This window comes from Stegostoma tigrinum, chromosome 1 (genome assembly GCF_030684315.1).
Source record: "Stegostoma tigrinum isolate sSteTig4 chromosome 1, sSteTig4.hap1, whole genome shotgun sequence".
NCBI classification, from domain to species: Eukaryota; Metazoa; Chordata; class Chondrichthyes; order Orectolobiformes; family Stegostomatidae; genus Stegostoma; species Stegostoma tigrinum.
The window spans coordinates 55,201,166-55,209,837 of record NC_081354.1 but is presented as its reverse complement, the minus strand read 5'-3'; positions in this window follow the sequence as shown (position 1 = coordinate 55,209,837).

The window sequence follows — 8,672 nt, the reverse complement described above, 5'->3', positions numbered from 1 at the left end:
ACAGCCAAAAAAGATTTTAAAAAATTATTTTTTGAGCTTTTGAGTTTTTTAATGGTTTTTTGAGTATTTATAGAATTCTGATTTGCTCAAGATTTCGGAGTACTGAAATTGAGTGAATTATTGAGAATTGTATAGTTTTGAGGTCTGGTATCAAAGTTTTGGAAGCAGCTATCTTGTAGTAAAATTCTGTTCTGGACTGTTAGTATTTGAAGCAATTGCGACATCTCACTGGGGTAGCATGCTGGAAATAAATCTCTGGAGTTGTTACAAAGGGTTATGATCTTACACATATGCAAAATTCCCCAGTTTACCTGATTTCAGACCCCGGTTGACCAAAAGCATGGAGCAGGTTTTTGTACCTACCAAGAATGACTGTTTATTATACTCTAGCTACAGGTAGACATTCATGAACTCTTGGCATGTATATACCAGTTAAAATTTTAACTCCATCCAAACTTCCCCTCATGCACTTTCAGACAGGAGAAAAGAAAAGTGGTGTTATGGACAGAGGAAAATCCTGAGAAACAATTCAGTGGTCTCTGTTCACCAGATCTCCTGAGGTGGTCCTTGTATTGCAGCACTGCCGCTTCATTGTCCTCCTCCAGATGTTTTCACTGGATTTTAGGAGGCACAAGGGCGATTGGTTCATGATAAAAGATCTCTGATTTATTAATTAGAAGTCACAGTTCTTAGCATCACTAAATAAAGAATAAGCTGTCATTATTCAGGCTTAAGGTGTGCAGGGAACTGGCACAGGTCCTGAACTGGTGGAAGTCTGAAGGTTTCTCACCATCTTGTTCACAGCCTAAATCTGTTCAGCTGCCCGAGAACCAATCGTTTACTTGTTGGCAGGTAGAGGATCAATAACTGGTCATTGGTCTTTGGACTAAGCAGCTACTTGTTGCCAGCGAAAACTCCATTTGTATAAATCCTTAGTTCCTGCCAGTCGGGAAATCCTCCTCCTGCTTAAACAGCAGCTGTATAAACAGTGATTACAGTGAGGGTCAGGTTAAAACGTGTTTATCTTTCAGCAATCATTGCTTTTTAAAACAAATCCTTTCCCTTTTCAGTGCACAACTTAAAAATACAAAAAAAAGACAGCCTTTTCATGATCCAGACCTTATTGTACAAGAAATGACAGAAATTTGGAATAAATTAAGCAAACTATTTAGGTATTCTTAAGCAAAAGAAAGAATTATTATTGGAAAGGTCCTACTAGGTGCTAAATGTGTAGGCAACATGAGAATGTTGACCAGTGTTCCTGATCTGTTAATATTGGGAAGTACAGAATTGGAAGAAGGATTGGACTGTCCCAAAGTCAGCAGTGTACCTGTCTCAGGAATTTATAGTAAAAATCGAACCACTTTCAAATTTGTATGTTATTTCAACATAGTGAATTGCCTGGTACTCGAGTGCTTGTGAACAGCTTATCGATCAGAGGTGAGGACCAGTGGTGGGGCGTTCCTAAAGTTATTAATAGTGGGTGAGGGAGGCACTCTGGGGATGCCATAGAAGCCAATCTTCAACCAATTAGTCTCTCTCCAGGTGATGTCAAGAAATGGCTGATGCTACTGGATACTACAAAAGCTACAGTCCCTGACAACATTACAACAAAAATATTGAACACTTTTGAACTAGACCTATCCAAGCTGTTCCATTACAGCCACTTCACAGATGTTTGCCTGGCTATGTGATACATTTGCTGAAATACAGCACAAAAAATGGGACAATCTAACTTTCCCAAGTCCAGCAGGCGGCACTTGCTTAGCAGTAATTTGATCAGTAATGCTGACTTTGGGCTTCTCCACAGTCAGCTCCTGGCCTTTACACCCTTCATTCAAACATTGTCAAAAACGCTGAATTCCAGAGATGAAGTGAGAGTGACTGCCCTTGACGTCAAGGACACATCTGACTGAGTGTGGAATAAAGGAATTCTAGCAAAACTGGAGTCAATAAGTAGTAGGACAAATCTCTCTGCTGTTTGGGATTGTACCCAACACACAGAATATTATGCTTATTGGAGGTCAGTCATCTTTGCAACAGTTCCTCGTGGTGTGATTCGGGTGCAACCGTCTTTAGCTGCTTCATCAGTGACCATCTCTCAAGGTAAGTGGGGACGTTCACTAATGATTGCACAATCATCAGCACCAGTTGTGACTTCTCAGATACTGAAGCAATCCAGGTCCAACAGCAGCAAGACGTAGACAATACCTAGTCAAAATCTGGACTGACCAGGGTTGGCTTTTAGAGTACTGTGTGTGGTTCAGGTTTCCCTGCAGTAGGAAGGGGATCATTAAATTTGAGAGAGTGCAGAGAAGATGTATGAGGATATTACTGGAACTGCAGGTTTATGTTATATGGATAGGGTGGGATGTTTTCCACTAGAGCGTAGGAGGTTGCTGGATGACCTTACTGAGGTTTATAAAATGATGAGGGACATAGATAAGGTGAATGGGATTGATAGGGGAATTCAAAACTAGAGGGCATATGAGGGGAACACTTACTAACACGGATAGCGATTTATTTGTGGAATGAAATGCCAGAAGAAATAGTTGATGCAGGTAAAGTTACAACATTTAAAAGACATTTGAACAGGTACATGAATGAGAAAGGTTGAGAGGTATATGGCCCAAATGCAGGCAAATGGGTCTAGTTTAGGAAACTTGATCAGCATTGATGAGTTGGATTGAAGTGTCTGTTTTTATGCTGTATGACTGACTGTATAAGTAAAATCTCAGTAGGGCTATTCTTGGAGAGAGACAATTGGTGGTTTCGCCTGAGTAGTGCCTCGGACAAAGGGCAAGGCTGAAATGGTAGGAACTTCATGGTGACCACTGCCAGTATGGGAACTGAACTTGCGCTGTTGGCATCATGCTGCATCACAAACCAGTCAACTATTGGTTGAGCTAACTGACCCCCTGTAATATTCATCCACACAAATGTCAGACAATGACCATCTTTAACATGAGAGTATCTAACCATCATCTGATAAGCTTTGTTGGCCATACTTCTGCCGAATCTCTCTATTGTTAACATCCAGGAAGTTACCAATGATGAATCCTGCAGCAAGTAATTCACACTCTGACTCCCCAAAGCGTATTCATCATCCATAAGGCACAAGTCAGGAGCGTAATGGAATATTCCCCATGTACCTGGATAAGTGCTGCTCTGAAAACATTCAAGAAGCTTAACACCTTCCAAGACAAAACAGCCCATTATTTTGGCAGCATATCAATAAGTATTCACTTCCTCTGCCACTTATATTCAGTCACAGCACTGTGTACCATCTACAAGATGAAGGTACAAGTAAATCATTAATGTACAGTTCGAGTAGCTGAGGTCTGAGTACTGATCCTGCAATCCTGCACTGGTTACTCAGTCACTCAGAAAATGGTTTGTTCATTCCTAATGGTTGTTTCCTGTTTGTGAGCCAATTCTCTACTCATGCCTGTACACTACCACCAATCCCATACTCTTTAATTTTACATGTTAATCTATTTGCGTGGGAACTTATCAAATGGTTTCTGAAAGACCAAGTAAACCACAACCACCAGTTCCCCCTTATCAACTCTACCAGTTATGTCCTCAAAATTCCAATACATTCATCAGGCATGATTTTCCTTTTGTAAATCAGTCCAATTGTGTCACTTTTTTTCCAAGTGCTTTGCTATTAAATCTTTTACAATGGACTTTAGCGTTTTCCCTGTTACCAATATTAGGCTGTGTCTGTAATTCCCTGTTTTCTCTCTACTTCCTTTCTTAAATGGTGGGGTTACATTAACTATCTTCTAATCCATGGGAACTGTTCCCATGGATCTCGACAGATGACCACGAATGCATCCACTATTTCTAGGGCCACTTCCTTAAAAACTCTGGGATGTAAATTACCTGGCTCTGGGGATTTGTCGACCTTTAATCCCATCAATTTTCCCAATGCACTTTCTGTACAAATACTGATTTCCTTCAGTTCCCACTCCCATTTGTTCCTCAATATGTTTGGGATTCTATCTGTGTCCTCTTTTTGAAAGACAGAACCAAAAAATGTATTTAATTGGTCTGCTGTCTCTGTTCCCCATTCTAACTTCTGATTTCTGTTTGTTTATGATTGTGAGGGTTCCACATTGTCTCTACTAATCTTTTTTCTTCTTGTGTGTAGAAGCTTTTATAATCAGTTTATATGTTCCCTGCAAGTTTACTTTTGTACTCTATTTTTGCGCTCTAAATCAATGCCTTTGTCCCCCTTTGGTTGGGGGAGGGAGTTGCATATCCTCTCCTCTCCTGAAAGAATGACCTTTACTTTTGAGATGATGTGGTCTAATTCTAAACTCACCCACAAAAGTAAACATTGCTTCAATGTCTTTCATCTTGTCAAGATCCTTAAAGGTCTTGTACACATCGTTCAAATCAACATTCAGTCTTCAAAACTCTAATGGCAACATTCCCAGCCTGACCAATCTTTCCTCATAAGCTAGCCCGCTTATCCAGGTATCAATCTGGTAATCTTTCAACCTTCCTTAAGTAGGGAGCCCAAAATCACATGTCGTATTTGAGGTGGTTCAATCAATGCCCTGTATGACTGAAATACAACCTCACTATTTATATTCAGTTTCTCTCATAATAAAAGGTAGCATTCCCAAACTTCCTAAAAGAAAGTATGCAGATACAAAGGCAATTATGATTCATGCACTAGAAGCCCTACATCCCTTTGCACCTCAAAATTCTATAGTGATTCTTCATCCAAGTAATACTGATTTTATATTCTTCCTGCCAAAATAGATAATTTAACATTTTCCTACATTATACTTCACCTGCTAGATTTTTGCCCACTTATTTAATTTCTGTATCCCCATTATGTCATTGGTACCACATACTTTACATATCATGGTGTCATCTGCAAATTTATCCATCATGCCTATGATTATCTCAGCTAAGTTATTGATATAGATTTTAAAAGGTGGTGAGATCAGCACAGACCCACGTGGAAACCCACTCAGCATATCTGCCCAATCTGAGAAAGACCCATTAGTGCATATAATGACTGAATCTGACATCATCCCCATGACAGACATTAACCTGACTGGCCTATAGTTTCCTGCTTTCCCTTGAATAGAGGAGTTACATTTACAACTTGCCAGAATGCATGGAAACTTTCTGGGTTATAGCCAGTTTTAGGAAGTGCTACATTAGTCACCTCTTAATATGTTGGGATAACGTCCATCAAGATCTGGATTCACATCAACCCACAGCTCCATCGTTTTGCTCGGTACCATTCCCCTAGAGATTATAATTTCACCAAGTTCCTTTCTTCCGTCAACTTCCTGATTCATGGGTTTTACAGGGATGAATTTGTATTTTCTATGACAAAGACAGAAACAAAGTATGCATCCATTATGTCTGTTTTTTTATTATTGCCTATGAATTCTCCATTCTCACCCTCTGGAGGAACAGACAGGCAGCACGATGGCTCAGTGATTAGCACTGCTGCCTCACAGCACCAAAGACCTGGGTTCGATTTCACCCTCGGGTGATTGTCTGTGTGGAGTTTGCACATTCTTCCTGTGTCTGCGTGGGTTTCCTCTGGGCGCTCCGGTTTCCTCCCACAGTCCAAAGATGTGCTGTCTAGATGGATTGGCCATGTTAAATTGCCCATAGTGTTCAGGGATGTGTAGATTAGCTGGGTTCTAGGGGAATGGGCCTGGATGGGATGCTCCAAGGGTCAGTGTGGACATGTTGGGCCAAACGGCCTGTTTCACACTGTAGGGATTCTATTATAAGACTGACTCTACTTTGTCTATTTCATTTTAGATGCCTATGGAAACTATTGCTGTCTATTTTTGCTTGACTAGCTTTATCTCAAACTCTATTTGTTCCAATTAACCTTTTTTCATTCCCTGCCCTTTTTTTATTTATCTAACTGCCACTCATCTCTGCTCAAGTGTGTGAATTTTCATTCAAGCTTAATGCTTTCTTTAACTTTTTTAAGTTAACCATGAGTGGTGGCTCCTCCCCTTAGAAGTTTTCTTTATAATGGGAATGTACTTATTCTGAGTATTCTGAAATATTATTTAAATATCTGTCATGGTTTCTGTCGATGTACCCCCTAGCCAAATACTCCAGTTCACTTCAGCTAGCTCAGCATTCATGTCTATATAATTGGACTTATTCAATTTAAAATCCTAGTCCTGGACCCACTCTTCTGCTCGTGGAGCGGGATATAAAATTCAACCAAGTTATAATCACTACTTCCTTGGGGACTCGACTGAGATCATCCATTAATCAAATCTATTACACAATACCAAACATCTAGTTGGTTCCAGAATGTGCTGTTCTATGAAAATATCTGAAAAGCATTCTAAGCATCAAGGCTACAATTACCAATATGTAAATTAAAATCAATTAAAAAATAAATTTAAAAAGTCATCATCCCTTTATCAGACGTTCTCAATATTTCCTCTTGTATTCTTCATCCTACATGGTGGTTATTGTTTGGGAGCCTACAGTTCATTGCGACTAATGACTTCTTTCCCCTATTTTTTCACATTTCCACCCAAACCATTTCTAAATCCTGATTTCCTGAGACAGGGTCATGTCTAATTATGAATTATGTAAACAAGTACTTTATTTAAGCACTTAATCCACCTTGCTGTCCTCACCAAACTGTTTTTTTAAATCTCAAAAAATACTTTATTCATAAAAAAATACCTATATATACCTTGTCGCAAGTGCAGTTCAAATCTGTACAGTAGCATATCAAGTAAACAAACAAACATTGGAATTTGACTCTAACTAAAAACCAAAGAACCTCTCTGACACCAACAATACTATATTTATATACATTTGGGACACCTGGAGGGTCTGATAACTGAACAGATCCCTATTTACCTTTAGCAGCAAGAATTCACAGAGTGGTCTTTCCCCAATATACCTTGGTAGCTGCCTCAAGCTTCAGTACATCCTTCAGCACATAGTCCTGGACTTTGGGATGTGACAGTCTGCAACACTTGCTCGAGGTCAATTCCTTGTTCTGGAAGACCAACAAGGTTCAGGCAGACCAAAGAGCATCTTCTACTGAGTTGCCAAACAAGCCAAGAAAATCCTTCAAGCCTGTTGGACAATTGTAAAGGCTGAGGGCCCTGCCCTCTGGGTCCCTTTGCCTAGCTCACATCCGCCTGTCACTGACCACGGGCCAAATCAGAAGATCTGGCCCTCAGGAGTGTGACTGCCTCCTAGAATAAAATTTCCAGGAATACCATTCCCCATAGTCCAAAAATGTACAGGTTAGATGGATTGGCCATGTTAAATTGCCTATAGTGTCCAGGGAAGGACTGGCTAAGTGGATTAGCCACAGGAAATACAGGGGTACAGTCTGGGTGGGATGATCTTTGGCGGAATGATGCATCTACACTGTGGCAATTCAATGAAATGTTAACTTTTCAATCCAAAACTATGCTGGCTATCTCCCAGTAGATATTGCTCCAATTTGTATACATTGCATTCCCCTTGCAATCTTAAAAATGTGAATGGATAAAAGTTAAAGCCATAGTTAAATAAATTACATGAAAAGTCATTCTCTTACAGTTTTTATTAAACAATAGACTTAGCCTTTAAAGCACAAGAAATAACTCTAGAATGCTACTTAGTAATAATTGGCTTTAGCATATTTCAGTCACTGCAAATCACTGGCTTTAGGTAGCCCTTAGATATCACAAGCTCTCCAATTATTATAAGACAGTGAATTGTCTGCCTAGTCCTGGGGAATACCTTAGAAGTCTGGTCATGGTTATTGAAAACGAAGATAAATTACAGTTTCATAATGACACCTGAATATTTACTAGTTCTAAACTTCAAAACTGTTTCTGCTTTCAATACTTATCTAGTAATCCTATTCCGCTACCCCTGTGTCTAAATGCTAAGTGAAGACAGGGTCAATCTTTGATACTGCTCTGTGTTGTGGAAGAGACTACATTTGATGTTTAGGCTTACACATAAAGAATGAGCAAATGCAAGACCCAGCATGAATAAACATTTTCAGAATGTGAGGGGAACAGAATGAAATTGAAAGACAGAAGCTATTTTTTCTGCAATTTCTCAATGTGACATGCTTGCAAAACAGAGGAATCTATTATGTCGCACTGAATCTTTCAACCCGAGTTATGCAGGTCAGGAAGAAAATACTGAGATACAGGCTATTAGACTAGATGGGATTGAGGTTCACAAGGAGGAGGTGTGAATTCTGGAAGGTGTGAAAATAGATAAGTCCCCTGGGCCAGATGGGATATTTCCTAGGATTCTCTGGGAAGCTAGGGAGGAAATTGCAGAGCCTTTGGCTTTGATCTTTATGTCGCCATTATCTTCGGAAATAGTGCCAGAAGACTGGAGGATAGCAAATGTCCCCTTGTTCAAGGAGGGGAGGAGGGAAAATCCTGGTAATTACAGACCAGTGAGCCTTACTTTGGTTGTGGGTAAAGTGTTGGAAAGGATTATAAGAGATAGGATTTATAATCATCTAGAAAGGAATAATTTAATTAGGGATAGTCAACACAGTTTTGTGAAGGGTAGTTCGTGCCTCACAAACCTTAGAGTTCTTTGAGAAGGTGACCAAACAGGTGGATGAGGGTAGAGCAGTTGATGTGGTGTTTATGGATTTCAGTAAAGTGTTTGATAAGGTTCCC